Source organism: Thamnophis elegans, chromosome Z (assembly GCF_009769535.1).
Source record: "Thamnophis elegans isolate rThaEle1 chromosome Z, rThaEle1.pri, whole genome shotgun sequence".
NCBI lineage: Eukaryota > Metazoa > Chordata > Lepidosauria > Squamata > Colubridae > Thamnophis > Thamnophis elegans.
In genome coordinates this window covers 138934946-138949746 of record NC_045558.1, presented here as the reverse complement: position 1 = coordinate 138949746, position 14801 = coordinate 138934946, and the positions used below count along the sequence as shown (strand labels likewise).

Sequence of the window (14801 nt, the reverse complement as noted above, 5' to 3'; positions counted from 1 at the left end):
TCATATTTTCCTGCAAGCGAGTCCTGTTACCAACCTCTGTTTCATGATGTTCCTCATTGATCTTTAATATCTGAAGCCTAGCATAATGTTCAAGTTTCATACTGTGCTTGCTATTGTTGCTTCACTGAACATATTCTTCTTTCCTCAATCCCTCTCTATTTCATTTATCCCTTCATTATGTTTTCAGAGCCATTTTAAAGTTGTATCAGCATTCCCTGAGTTTGGCATTCGCGGTGGAACAGATCAACTCAAACCCAAGGCTCCTGTCTAACATTACCCTGGGATTTTTCATCTCTGATAACTATTTTGATGCCCGGCTGACTTACCGTTCCACTTTGGAGCTACTCTTCCGATCAGACCAGTTAGTTGTCAACTACAGATGTGGTATCAAGGAGAATCTGGTTGTGGCCATTATTGGCGGATTTGGTGCTGATGTCTCATTCTTCATGTCAGATGTCATAAGTCTTTATAAAACCCCACAGGTGAGATATTTTAGAATTTTGAATAGAATACAGCTGGAAGGGACTTTGGACATCTTCTTGTTAGTTGTGAAGACGTGTCCAACCCATCACGATCCCATGGACAACGTTCCTCCAGGCCTTCCTGTCCTATACTATCCTCTGGAGTCCATTTAAGCTCATGTCTGCTGCTTTGGTGACTCCATCCAGCCACCTCATTCTCTGCCGTCCCCTTCTTCTTTTGCCCTCAATCTTTCCGAACATTAGGCTCTTCTGCACTGTCCTTCCTTCTCATTAGGTGGCCAAAGTATTTGGGTTTCATCTTCAGGATCTGGCCTTCTAAAGAGCAGTCAGGGTTGATCTCCTCTAGGACTGATCTGTTGGGTCACCTTGCAGTCCAAAGGACTCGCAGGAGTCTTCTCCAGCACCATAGTTCAAAGGCCTCAATTCTTTGGCACTCAGCCTTCCTTATGGTCCAATTTTAACAGCCATCCATTGCAACTACGAAAACCATAGTCTTGACTATAAGCATTTTTGTTGGTAATGTGATGTCTCTGCTTTTTAGTATGCTGTGTAGATTTGCCATAGCTTTCCTCCCCAGGAGCAAGCCTCTTTTAATTTCTGTAGTCTCCATCTGTGGCAATCTTGGAGGTCTTCTAGTCCAACTCAAGCAGGAGAATCTATAGTATTTCAGATAAATGACTGTCTAGTCTCTTCTTAAAAAACCTCAGCTCCACAATTTCTGAAGGTAAGCTGTTTATTGTCCTCACTGTTAGTAAGTTTCTCCTTAATTCTAGGTTGCTTCTCTCTTTGATTGTCTATACATATATGTTGTGGCCCAGCAGGAGCCATTGGAGTTGCCACCAGACTCCAACAGCAAGGGCCCCTATGAGTTGGTTCTGGAGGATGTGGAGGACCCTGGACAGGGATCCGACTCTGAGCAGGGCGCAGAGAGGCTGGTTGGCCACCAGGAGGTGCCTGAGTCTTGGAGCACTGTAAAGTGGGGAAAAAAGAGATTTCTTCCAACAACCAGTTCTCCGAACTGCTTAGAAAGTTAACAATGGGTTACATGGCTCCTTTTAGAGAACCTCTGTCGTAAATTAAATACACCCACTATCAGGCCTGCAGCCATATTTTCTTGTGGATCTCAGGCCTGCCACACTTTCTATTATTTTACTATGTATTTTCTGTTGTGGGAAAATGGGAGGGGGGATTGTACAGAGTTAGATGATATGTAGCCAAAATTCTTTCTAGAAAGCCAAGGTCATCCTTTGCCTCTGCACCTCTGCACCTGACTGGAACTGGATGGGTGGAAGCTGCCAGCATTGGCAGTGGAAGATTGGACCATGTGATGGACTTGTGGGGGCAAGATCATGAACTTTGAACTGGGTGGGGAAAACCTGGAAGCCTTCAGATTTCAGATTTCCCAGAGGTGCCAACATGGCTCTCTTAATAATTTGGAACTTTGAGCAATACTTTGCCTCAGACTCTGATTTACTTTTGGATGCTATTTGGAACCCTGATGCTCACATAATTTAGATTGGCCTCACTGCTCAGAGTTCCTTCCACTGAAGGAGAAATCTTCCGATCTCAGCTCTCCCAATGAGGATTTGGAAATATTTTGGGTTCCAGGACTTGATGCTAAAATAGATTTCCATAAATAATTCACAGAGTTGTAGACTTGACTGGAAATTATCCTAGATTGACCCAGTGATGAAGTACTTCCATTAAATATCAAGTAACCTATTTGCAGGGACATGCAGTCAGGGGAGGCAGGGGAGGCAGAGCCTCACCACTGTCTTCATGAAAAGAAAAAAAATGTAAAAGGAAAAAGGCAAGAGCTGAGGTCAGGCTGAGCTAGTTGCTCCCAGAGTCACCGTGGATGACTCTGCTTAGTGCTTAACTGTTTAAAAAAGCCTCTAAAAAGCGCCCTCTACAGGACGTGGCAGGAGAATGACATGCCTCATCTAGTCTGACTTTTTATGATCACTCGAGCAGAGTTAAGCAAGGGTTAAAAGCCTAAAAATTCCTGACGTAGATGAGGCACGTCGTTTTCCCGCCTCTTCCTGTAGAGGGTGCTTTTTTTAAGAGGCTTTTTTAAACAGTTAAGCAGAGTCATCCACGGTGACTCTGGCAGCAACAAAAGGCAGCTCTTGCCTTTTTCCTTTTACATTTTTTTTCTTTTCATGATGACAGGCAAGAGGAGAGTTGAAATCCTCTCTGAAATAGCTGGAAAAGGTATGTGTGGGTCGGAGGGAGGGGGAGGAATTCAAACTTCATCCTCCTGGTGCAACTTTGTGTGTGTGTGTGTGCGTGTGTGTGCGTGCGTGTGCATGCGTGTGTGTGTTTGAGAGAGGGGGGAGGGAGCATATTGAGACAGTTCTTTAGTTTATGCACTATGTAACACTCTAATACTATGCCTTTGGGTCTTCTGAAATTTTAATTATCCAATCATAAGCAAAACCAATGTTTTCAGTAGAATGAATTTCCACTTCTACTTACACCTGCCAGCCAAAATGCTGCTAGTGGTGGGCTGAGGAGGAAAACCTAAATTTTCTGAATCCTGGTGCAACTTTGTGTGTGTGTGTGTGTGTGTTTGAGAGAGGGGGGAGGGAGGGAGAGAGGTAGGAAGGAGGGGAAGGGAGAAGAAAAAGAAAAAGAAAGAAGGAAATTTATTTAGCAAAGGAGAAAAACAAATGCTGTCACTTTAAATCGGAACTGAGCATGCCTGGCTGTGGAATTCTGGGAGTTGAAGTCCACAAGTCTAAAAAAATTGCTGCCTCACCAGCCATAAACCTCACCGCACGTCACTGCATATTTGGTTGATTTAGAATATTTTGATTCCATGACTTGATTATCTTCTTTTAATGACCCCATAATCCCTTGTGGGGTGGAGTCTGGGCAACTGAATGGAGCTGAGAGTTTACTGGCCAGATGCCTTTCCTATTGCCAATGAGGAGTTATATTCAGCAGATATACTCTCAACATGCTCAGAGAGAGAAATATCTGACTCTACCTAGGATAGAACTCACAGCCTCCTGATTGTGAGGCGAGCGCTCCACCTCTAGGCCACCGCACCACATTGATTTTATCATGGGGACTGTTCATTTAGTATTGGAAATGGGATCCCATACAAGAACATTTTTTTTTAAAGAAAGAATTCTTTCTCGGTTTAGTTGGGACACTCCAACCATAACCAACCAACTGCACATTTTATTTCAGCTTGCCTATGGCTCATTTGCACCCAAGAAACAGGGAACAAGGATGTCTGCTTCCTTTTACCGCATGGCTCCCAATGAAATCCTTCAGATTGCAGGGATTATCCATCTGCTGAAGCACTTTGGATGGACCTGGATTGGCCTTCTAATTCTGGATGATGACAGTGGAGACAATTTCCTCCGAGCCCTGGACCCACTTCTGTCAGAGAACAGGATCTGCTCTGCTTTTGTGGAGAGGTTTCCCAAACAATCGTTTTTCTTTATCTTTCAAGACGACATAGTCGAGAGGATATGCAATTATTTGACTAACCCCAAAGTCAACACGTTCATCTTCTATGGGGAAACCACCACGGCGATGCTTCTGCTGGTGCTCATCCGATACATAGACAGCGGACGTGGGAAAATGTGGATTCTGACGGCGCAAATGGATTTAACTTTATCAAGTCTTCATCAACCCCCAGATCTGCAATTTTTCGATGGAGCAATTTCCTTTGCTATTCACGCCAATGAACTGCCGGGCTTCAATGAATTTCTTTGGGCCATCAAACCATTTGAGATGCAACGAGCCAGCATGTTCAAGGAGTTCTGGGAACAAGGCTTCGATTGTGTCTTTTCAGAGAACAGCCGACCCGTGGAAAGTGGCGAAGCATGTACTGGGAAGGAAGAAGTAAGAAACCTTCCGGGATATTTATTGGAAATGACTGGCCACAGCTACAGTATTTACAATGCAGTCTATGCTGTAGCGCATGCTGTTCAGGGCATGAACATACTTAAGTCTAAATACAAAAGAGTCACAAAGAGTACAAGGGACGAACCTCAAGATCAAGACACCTGGAAGGTAATAACTAGTCTGAGAACAACTTTGTTGTCAGGGGAAGAACAGTATCGCATAAAGCTCTTCTGAGCTTCCTCCTGTGTATCAAATTGGTGAGGAGGGAATGCCAAAAAAGCTAATGCAATCCTTAGCTGCATCAACAGAAGGATACAATCAAGATCAAGTGAGGTACTAATACCACCCTATAAAGCCTTCGTAAGACCACACCTAGAGTATTGCATCCAGTTTTGGTCACCACACTATAAAAAAAAAGATACTGAGACTATAGGAAAAGTGCAGAGAAGAACAACCAGGATGATGAGAGAACTGGAGGCTAAAACATATGAAGAACGATTGCAGAAACTCAGCATGGCTAGTCTAATGAAGAGAAGGACCAGGGGAGGTATGATAGCAGTGTTCTAATATTTGAGGGGCTGTCAAAGAGAGGAGAGGGTCAAGCTGTTTTCCAAAGCACCTGAGGGCCAGACAATAAATAATGGATGGAAACTGATCAAGGTGAGATTCAACCTAGCTCTAAAAAAGCAGCAGCTAAGGGCAGACAAGATAATTATCCTCCAGGAGTTGAAAGGAAGAAGGCTCCACCCCTTCCACACACCCTCATGCATCCCCCCATGCTCTGTTTTGGGTCTAGGAGGCCTCCCTGCAGCTTCTTGGGTGTGGAAATCAGCCGTGGGGGGCCTGCACCACACACCCCATGCCCCCTGGGTCTAGGAGGCCCCCCTGCACTTACCTGGGAGCCAGAACAGGGTGTATGGGGACTCCTGGGAGCAGTGGGGTGGGGTCAGCTGGTTGTCGGAACTAACAGTTCGCCAAACTGGATGTAAAATTAAGATTCGGTTTGCCTGAACCGGCTGAATCCCACCCCTGAATCATGTGCTTCATTTATGTGTCTCTTGTCGGAGCTTATAAATGTGACTTGAGCAATGTGTAACGGTTTAAGTATAGTTCTACTTAAAACAGAATGACAAAAATCAGTGGGTCTTAAGTAATGCCGCTTTCATTGCTATGGAGATAAATTTCAAGAAGTTTTGAAGTTATCCTGCAAAGCTGAAGGAACCAAGAAGTAAATGAAGAGTAATTTATTTATTGTTGCTCACATATAGACAGGAATCTTCTGAGACAAATACACTGTTTATTATACTTTGCCACTCAGAATCACCCCTGGCTAGATGGGTGATAAATAAAATATATATAAATAAAATATATCCTCTTAATTTCTTTCTCTTCTTTTTATTTAGCTTCACGGGTTTCTTCAAGGCCTCTCATTTAATAATTCACTTGGTGAAATTGCTGTCTATCAACAACCAAGGAGAAGTACTGTCTGGATTTGATATTACAAATTTTGTCATTTTTCCAAATAGCTCCTACCATATGATGAAAATAGGAAAGATGGATCCCAAAGCAATTGAAGGAAACAAATTTGTGATTCATGAAGATTTAATTGTGTGGCCCAGATGTTTTAAGCAAGTATGGAATTTGACTTGTTTTGGAGAAAAATTTGGAGATCAGGGATAAATTTCATTGTAAGGTCTGCTTTCATTTAGCAATAGCATATAGGCTTTTCGTGCTTTTCATGCTTTTCCATTGCTGAAGTCTCCTTCCAATATAGAGTAGGAGCTATCTCTCCAGAGAGGAACTTCAACCCCCCTTCGGAACACTTCAAATGGAAGTGTAGCCAGGCTCCAAAGGTATGTCAAACCTCCTCCCCAGAAGAGATGTCCTGGTCCCGGACGAGCCCCCAAATTGTGAGAAAAATATCCCAGATATAACTTCTTCATACCCCCCCCCCAAAAAAAAAACCTGACAAGGAGGCTATGGTAACAGAAAGCAGCTATTTTATTACACCTGCAGGTAGATTCCCAAGCAAATGAGAAGGACTACAAGGAATGTAGGTGCACCTTAAATACACAAAATGTAGCTTGGATACAAAAAAGACAATTACGTGCAAAAAAACACAATATGAAAAGTACATGGAAATTCCCCGAATGTTCTGAAAGTGTACGTGTCCAGAAGCCCCAAAGGACCCAAAGGGAATTAGTTGTTTAGCAGAGTGATAGCATGGGGACGGGGGCGGGGGGAGCAGAACTGTCCTTGAGTCTAGTTGTTCTGGTGTGCAATGCCCTATAACAGTGATGGCTAACCTTTTTATTGTCAGGTGCTGAAAGCGCATGGGTATGCTACAGAGCGCCTGCACGCCCACACCCATAATGCAATGCACACACAACCTCCTTCATGCCCTGCCCTCATGTGCATGCATGCGTGACCCCCATGTGCTCCCCTGCACATGAACCCTGCCCCCTCTCACCCCTTTTTCACTTCCAGATTGGTGCAGGAAGCTTCTGAGGCCCAAAATCGGGCACAGGGCGCCCTCATGTGCTGTTCTTGCACCCCATTTTGTGCCTGGAAAGACTTCCGCGCCAACCTGGAAGCCAAAACGGGCACTGCAGGAGGCCCCAAATGCAATGCGAGCGCCACCCCATGCATGCACCCAGCCCACCACGCATGTGCATGCATGTCTCTGCATGCGCCTCGTGCATGCGTGGCAGAGACCTGAACATCAGCTGGCTGTCAGGAGGTACACAGTATGTATGGTGGAGTTGAGCTGGTGCGACAGCTCGCATGCCCACAGAGAAGGCTCTGTGTGTCACCTGGGGCATGCCTGTCACAGGTTCGCCATCACAGCCCTATAACGTCATTTTGAAGGTAGAAGTTGAGACAATGTATGTCTAGGATGAAGGTTGTATATTCTGGCTTCACAGCAAAGCTGTTGATTATTTGTACGGCCAATGTGCAAAAAGTGAGTAACTGATTTGTCAGGTCATGGTTGTGTAAGTAAAACCCAAATTCTCTCAACCGAAGACTAGGAAGAAAATATTAATCCTTGAGCCATTGTTCAGAGTCATGCTTAAAGTGGTGATATCTTAAAGGCTGTCTACTTTTATTAAGCTAATATTGAGTCTCACAGCACGTATTTTTTTAAAACTATTTCTCCTTTTCCTTCAGTTGATCCTGAGAAGGGAAAGGAAGGAATAGTTTGGATGCAATCATGTGCAATATTAAGGGATTTCATTTCATGGTCCTACGATGCCCATTACTCTATTTGTGCAGGTAGATTAGAGGATGACTATCCAGTATTACTCAGATCTTCAGTCCTGATTCAGAGGTGGGTTCCTCCTGGTACAGTATGGTACACCAGAAGAAGTAGTGAAAATCTGGTAGTAATGGTAGCCTGGCCATGCCCCGAACCGTTTTCCGGTCAGAAGCTTTTTTTAAGTCTTTTTTCCCTTCCTGTTCAAGCAAGGGAAAATGGGTTTAAAACATAAAAGAGAGAGGGGGGGAGGGATGGAGGAAGGAAGGAAGGAAGGAAGGAAGGGAAAGGAGAAAGAAAGAAAGAAAGAAAGAGAGAGAGAGAGAGAGAGAGAGAGAGAAAGAGAGCGAGGAGAAGAGAAAGACGAAAGAAAGAAAGAAGAAGAAAGAAAGAAAGAAAGAAAGAAAGAAAGAAAGAAAGAGAAGACAAAGAAAGAAAGATACAGGTGTAAGAAGGAAACTCGCTTTTCAGCTGGGAAGATTCAGCAAAGGAGAAAAACAAATGCTATAGCTTTAAATCTGAGTATCCAAACTGAGCGTGCCTGGCTGTAGAATTCTGGGAGTGAAGTCCACAGTCTTAATGCTGTAAACTTTGGAGACACCTGCTTTAAATTGAAAAGCTGCTCGGAAGGAGGTTTGCAAAGTGGTATTTAGCAGTTTGTTTCTGGGTCAACTGAACAACAAACTGGATGAAAGGAAGGATTCTTATTGGTTCTATGTTTTTGAAGTTTGGGGTTTGTGCAATATGTCTTTGTGTTTGGATGATTCCCTGCTTGTGTGAATGGAGCCAAACTTTCTATAGGCTCATTATCTCATTATCTCTATCTGACAGGAATGTAGAACGAGCCTCAGGCAGGTTTCTTTGATAGCAGCTTGATTCTTCCTTTTCTGGGAGCCTTATTATGAGTAATATTTATTGGCAGGGGTTTGCTTCCCATAGAGGGAAGGGAGAAAGAGAAGAAAGAAGAAAGAAAGAAGAAGAAAGAAAGAAAAAAAAAAACAGCACAGCAGTTTAGGGGCTAGAAGGATACTCGGAGGTCATCTAGTCCAACCCCCTGCTGCAGCAGGAAACCTTACATTATCTGGATTATTTTGGTGCCTCTAACAGAGAGAAAAATTGCCAGAAAGGAGAAAGAGTTTACTAGGCACAGGCTGCCATGCAGAGGAAGGCAGAGATAGTCCTTTACTTAGGACCACAATTGAGGCCAACATTTTGGTTGCTAAGCAAGAGCATTGTTAAGTGAACTTCACTACATTTACAAGTTGTCCACACCCATCCGGTCACAAGACTGCCAAGCCATGTCCACAATATAGGCACGACCACAGAATAGGTAGTAAAAAATTTTGAAACCCACCCCTGCCTGAATTCCCTCCTCGTTTCTCAACAGGTCTTGCCCCGTTCAGTGTGTAATAATCCCTGCCCTGCTGGCTATCAGATGAAAAAGAAAGAAGGTGAAAAATTTTGCTGCTATGATTGTGATCCATGTTCTGATGGGAAGTTCTCAAACATATCAGGTAAGTTATTCTACCCTACCCTACCCTACCCTACCTGTTTCTGACCCCCTCCTTTGCTCGTTTAAAGACGACAGGCAGACAGACTTAAAAGGAATAACTTTATCAGTCCTCGGCTCAGACTGGCTGTGAGCCCAAAATGAACATAAATAAAGTCTCTGGCAAGAAGATAACAGAATGCAAAAACAAAGATCTCTTACGGCCAAACCAGGTGTACAGAAAGAAAGCAAATCACTTCTCCAAGTGTCTCTCACAAACAAACCACGACCGATGAATGATGAACCATGAACGAACGACGAACGTTGACTTCTGCAACCAGGGCATGGCACCATCAGTCCTTTTATCTCCAGAAGACCACACTAACGAGCCCCAGCTGCATTGTTATTCCTGCATCCCGACTCAACTCACAGCAAACTTCTGCTGAGTCACAACACCTACTCTACTCTACCCTACCCTACCCTACCCCTACCCTACCCTACTCTACTCTATATCAGGGTTCCAAGTAATATGCCAAGCAAACAGAATCCTACTCTACTCTGCTCTGCTCTTCTCTGCTCTACTCTGTGACATATTACATTTTTTTCAGTGCAAATTGGCCACATAGTAAATTATATATGTAGCTGGTTGTTGTTTTTTTCATTGATTTCAGTACCAATTCTCATAGTGGAAGACTTCACTAAATGGTATCAAATAAATAAAATTGGGTAACATCACCGTCAACTTTAAAGTACTATATATTTGTCACTCCATAAGGCACACCCTGATCATAAGACACATTCCCATTTTTCTTGCCTCCGGGCGTCCTGTTTTCAACCGCCATGAGTCCCATTTTTGGCCTCTTGAGAGTGAAATGTAGCAGGTTAACTATTCCAATCACCAAATCCTCCTTGGAATTTTAAAAGACTGGTTAGAAAATCCAGGTAAGCATTCACCCTGAATATATCTCCAAACAGCTCTGTGAGTCAAAGGGAGTCAGAGTGTGTGCTACAACTGAAAATAATGGGAGTCCCTGGCTTACAACCCATTCTTCTAGTGTCTGTTCAAATCCACTATGGCCATGCTTAGGCCCACCCCTGCCACGCCCAATCCAGCCATGCCCCACCACTATGACAGCCGGCTGCTAAAGCAAGGTCATGGCACACACTTGACAGTGAATCAGGAAAATTGTAATTGTGGGGCCTGTCTGGCAAGAACAAAGAATGTTTATCAACAGGAAATATGCATGGGTAAAGCTTGTAGCAATTATGGGTAGTTAGACAACTTGCAGACTTCAGCTAAAAGTTAGGGCTGGCCTGCAGCAAATGAAATGTATATTATATAACTTTTGGGGCATTCGTTAGCCAAGGCTTAGGAATGGGACAGCTATAGACAATAGAACAAATTGTAGAATGATTACTAAAATGTTTATTAGATGATATTTCTTGTTATCTCACCTTGTCCTGCCTTCTCCTTTAGTGAAAATATATAAAACTTACTTAATCCTTTGTTCTTGGTTCTTGGCCTTTTGACCAGGAACCCATGTTTTTTCTTGGAGTACTCCAATGAAAAGCAAATCAGATAACCTGCACCTCGTGTCTGGCGACTATCAGCTTTGACACCAGGTCAGACCCAATAGAGGACCGCAATCACCCCCGGACCTCCAAGGCCAAACATAAACCCTCATGCGGCCCTCAATGAAATCAGTGACACTAAACAGTAAAAAATTTGACTCTTGCCACAAGATGGGGCTCAACACATAACAAAGAACAGCAACGTATATACGTAACTGTTCTGACCCCCCTCCATCCGGTGATTAACACTGACACAGGCTTAGTAGTTTGCCAGTCTTTATTTACAAGCAATTACAACCCTGTTGGCTGAAACACCAAACATGACTCAGAGGCAAGAAGTTGGCAGCAACCCAGACTCCAACAGACAATGCAGACAAGAGCTTCTCCAAATTGTTACAACGGTTGTGTCCTTGCAAAAGGACTCCTCCCAAAGTCTCTTCTTATATACTTCTCTTGGGAGGGGCCAAGCCACAACCACCTGAATTATCTCTTATGAGTCTGTCTCTGTAGCTGCTGTTTCCGTTTCTCCGCCCGTCTCTGTCTGTGTCAGGGATAACTCCCTTTGATCCTCCCCACCGCTCCATGCCTCATGCACTCTCCAGTGGCCAACCAGCTCTCTTTGGTCCCTGCTCTGAGTCTGAAACCCTGCCCAGGGTCCTCCACATCTTCCATAGCAGACTCATAGGGGTCCTCGCTATCGGAGTCCATCAGCCCGCTCAAACGGATCCTGCTGGACTACACACATATCTATAAGTGGACGCATGACAGTCACATTAACCTATTTGGATGTCAACTCCCAAAATTCTCCAGTCAGAATTCTGAGACTTCATAAAATGGCTAGGTTTTAAAAGCACTGATCTAATGCAATCTATATTTCACGGTGCTAAATCTATCATGAAGGGTTAAATTCCATGTTTCATTTCTTATTTGCAGACACAATGGCCTGTTCTGAATGTCCAGAAGATCAATATCCAAGTAAGGACAAAGTTCGATGCATCCCCAAAATCATAACCTTTTAACTTATGAAGAACCTTTGGGGATCAGTTTAGTTCTGGTTGCTCTTCTTTTTTCAATCATTACCATATTCACACTTGGAATATTTATTAAATATAGGGACACCCCTATTGTTAAAGCGAACAACAAGGACCTCACCTACACTCTCCTCATCTCCCTTCTGCTCTGCTTCCTCTCCTCTTTTCTCTTCCTTGGAAAACCTCTGCATCTGATTTGCTTCCTTCGACAATCCATCTTTGGCATTATCTTCTCCATGGCCGTTTCTTCTGTGTTGGCCAAAACCATCATGGTCATTGCAGCGTTCATGGCCACCAAACCAGGATCTGGCATGAGAAAATGGTTGGGGAAAAGACTGTCCATCTTAATTGTTTTTTCTTGCTCCTTCATTCAAGCAGGCATTTGTCTGGCGTGGATGATCACTTCTCCTCCTTTTCCAGAACTTAACTTGAAATCAATGGCTGAAGAGATCATAGCAGAATGTAATGAAGGGTCTGTTGTGATGTTTTATCTTGTCTTGGGTTACATGGGATTTCTGTCTCTGGTCAGCTTCATGGTGGCTTTCCTGGCTAGGAACCTGCCAGACACATTCAATGAAGCCAAGTTTATCACTTTCAGCATGCTGGTGTTTTGCAGTGTTTGGTTGTCTTTTGTTCCCACTTATTTGAGCACCAAAGGAAAGTATATGGTGGCTGTGGAGATCTTCTCCATCTTAACTTCTAGTGCTGGGTTATTGGGATGTATCTTTTCCCCTAAATGCTATATTATTTTGCTGAGGCCTGAGCTCAACAGCAAAGGACAACTTGTAATGAAAAAGAATTTCTGACTATTAAATCATGACTAATTAATACATGCTGTGATTTTATGATTGTCTCCTAAAATGAAAATGGAGCTCATTTATTAACTGTTGACTTTATCAATACTGTGCATCCCTAGTATGTATAACCTTTTATGAATAACAACAACAACAACAACAACAACAACAACTCCGCCGTTGCCGGTCCCAAGCCCGGATGAGAAAGGAGGAGGGTTGGGGTCAGGTTGGCAACTGGCCCCATAAAAAAAACCCGCCAACACATACAATATGGTGAAAGAAACGAATAAAAATTTTATACCGCATCGGTCATCGTGCGGGTTAACAAGGGCCGTGGCGGATGTTGGGGTCCCTGGACATCCGTTGACAAGTGGGCTACAAGTGGGCCAGCCAACAAAATGACAAAAATATAGTGCAGATGAAAAGCGTGCCATAAGGGCCTGTTACTACAACTCAGAGCCAGAAAAAAGAGGTTATTTAAAGCGAATGTATGAATTATGGAAACAACAATATCCAGATTCAAATTTTAGTGAACAACGACTAGCAGATCAAAGGCGATTTATTATACGGAATAAAGTGATTAGTGAAGTTGAACTTCAGGAAATTCAGGCAAATTGCAAAACCAAAAAAAACAATATCACAAGTGGAAATAATTGATATTCAAGACACAACTAAAGACATTATAGTAGAACTCCCAGAAGAAGCTCTTGGGGAGGAAATAACACCACCACCACTAGAACCAGTTATCACTGAACCAACTGATGAACTAACTCAAAAACAAAAAGAATTGAAGGATAAGATCATGGAGCATTTTCTGCTTAATGAGGAAAGGCAACGTTTACCATCACTAAAAACTGTGCCTAAGAAAATTTTGGCCCCTATCATGAAAATGGTTAATGCAGTGTTTTCAACAATTGAATCGGGATCCATCTTGGAAACGAACCAGTTAATGTACAGCGCAGTTGTAATAGTCAATAATGAACTAGGCATTAAAATCAAAGTACCTAGTCACACAACAGAAAAAGCATCAAAGCCAAAGTGGAAAATCCGTTTAGAACAAAAAGTCAAAAAATTAAGGGCAGATGCTAGTAACTTAAAGAACATGCATGAGCAATGGCTTAAAAACAACAAAATCATAGATCGGCTAATCAGAAGATATAGATTGGATACAAGAAACATCAATGAAGCTGTAGAGATTGTAAAACAGCAGATAACAGCAACAGCTAGAAAAATTGAAAGATATGAGGCACGAATCATCCAATATAAACAAAATCAGTAATTTCGATCAGACCAACGGCGTTTTTATCAAAGTCTTAATGTGAATGGTGACACCAAAAGTGAAAAACCAGAAAAGCAGGCCACAGTTGAATTCTGGAAAGAATTGTGGGAAAATGCCAAGGACTACAATAAGGAAGCAAAGTGGATACATGACTTTGAGAAAAGCATTGGCAACAAACAAATGCAAGTATTAGAAATAACAACTGAGATGGTCAAAAATCGAGTAGAAAAGGTAAAGAATTGGACATCACCTGGAAAGGACCAATTACATGGTTTCTGGCTCAAATATCTGACCAGTTTACATGAAATATTGGCCAGGCAACTGAATGAAATTTTACAAAAGGGCCAAATTGACGAATGGTTGACAACTGGAAAAACATACTTGATTCAGAAATATGCAACTAAAGGAACAACACCTGAAAACTACAGACCAATAACATGCTTGCCAGCAACCTTCAAATTACTCACAGGCATTATTGCAGATAACATGATGGATTATTTGGAAACAAACAACGTCTTGCCAGTAGAGCAAAAAGGCAACAAAAGAAGGAGCAGGGGCACAAAAGATCAGCTCCTAATTAATAAAATGATATTAGAAAATTGTAAGAACAGAAAAACGAACTTGAATATGGTCTGGATTGATTACAAAAATGCATTTGACTCACTGCCACATAGTTGGATCATAAAATGCTTAGAAACAACTGGCATTAGCAAAAATATTACATCCTTTACTGAAAAGGCGATGAAACAATGGAGAACTGAGTTGGCAGTAGGGAATGAGAGCTACGAATGGTTAACATCAAGCGAGGAATTTTCCAGGGTGATTCACTTTCACCTCTTCTCTCATCATCGCAATGATCCCACTATCAGTAATCTTAAAAAAAATGAAATTAGGCTACCAAACAGCCAAAGAAGCTGAAAAAAAATTGCATTTACTATATATGGATGATTTGAAACTCTATGGAAAGTCAGAAATAGAAATCCAATCATTGACAAACACAGTCCGAGTATTCAGCACCGATATTTCAATGCAGTTTG

General features: G+C 42.6%; 1 pseudogene; it reads left to right on the top strand.

Annotated features, from left to right (window-relative positions):
• The first annotated feature begins 3743 nt into the window (after positions 1-3743).
• Positions 3744-12497, top strand: LOC116522028 (annotated as a pseudogene).
• Positions 12498-14801: the final 2304 nt, after the last annotated feature.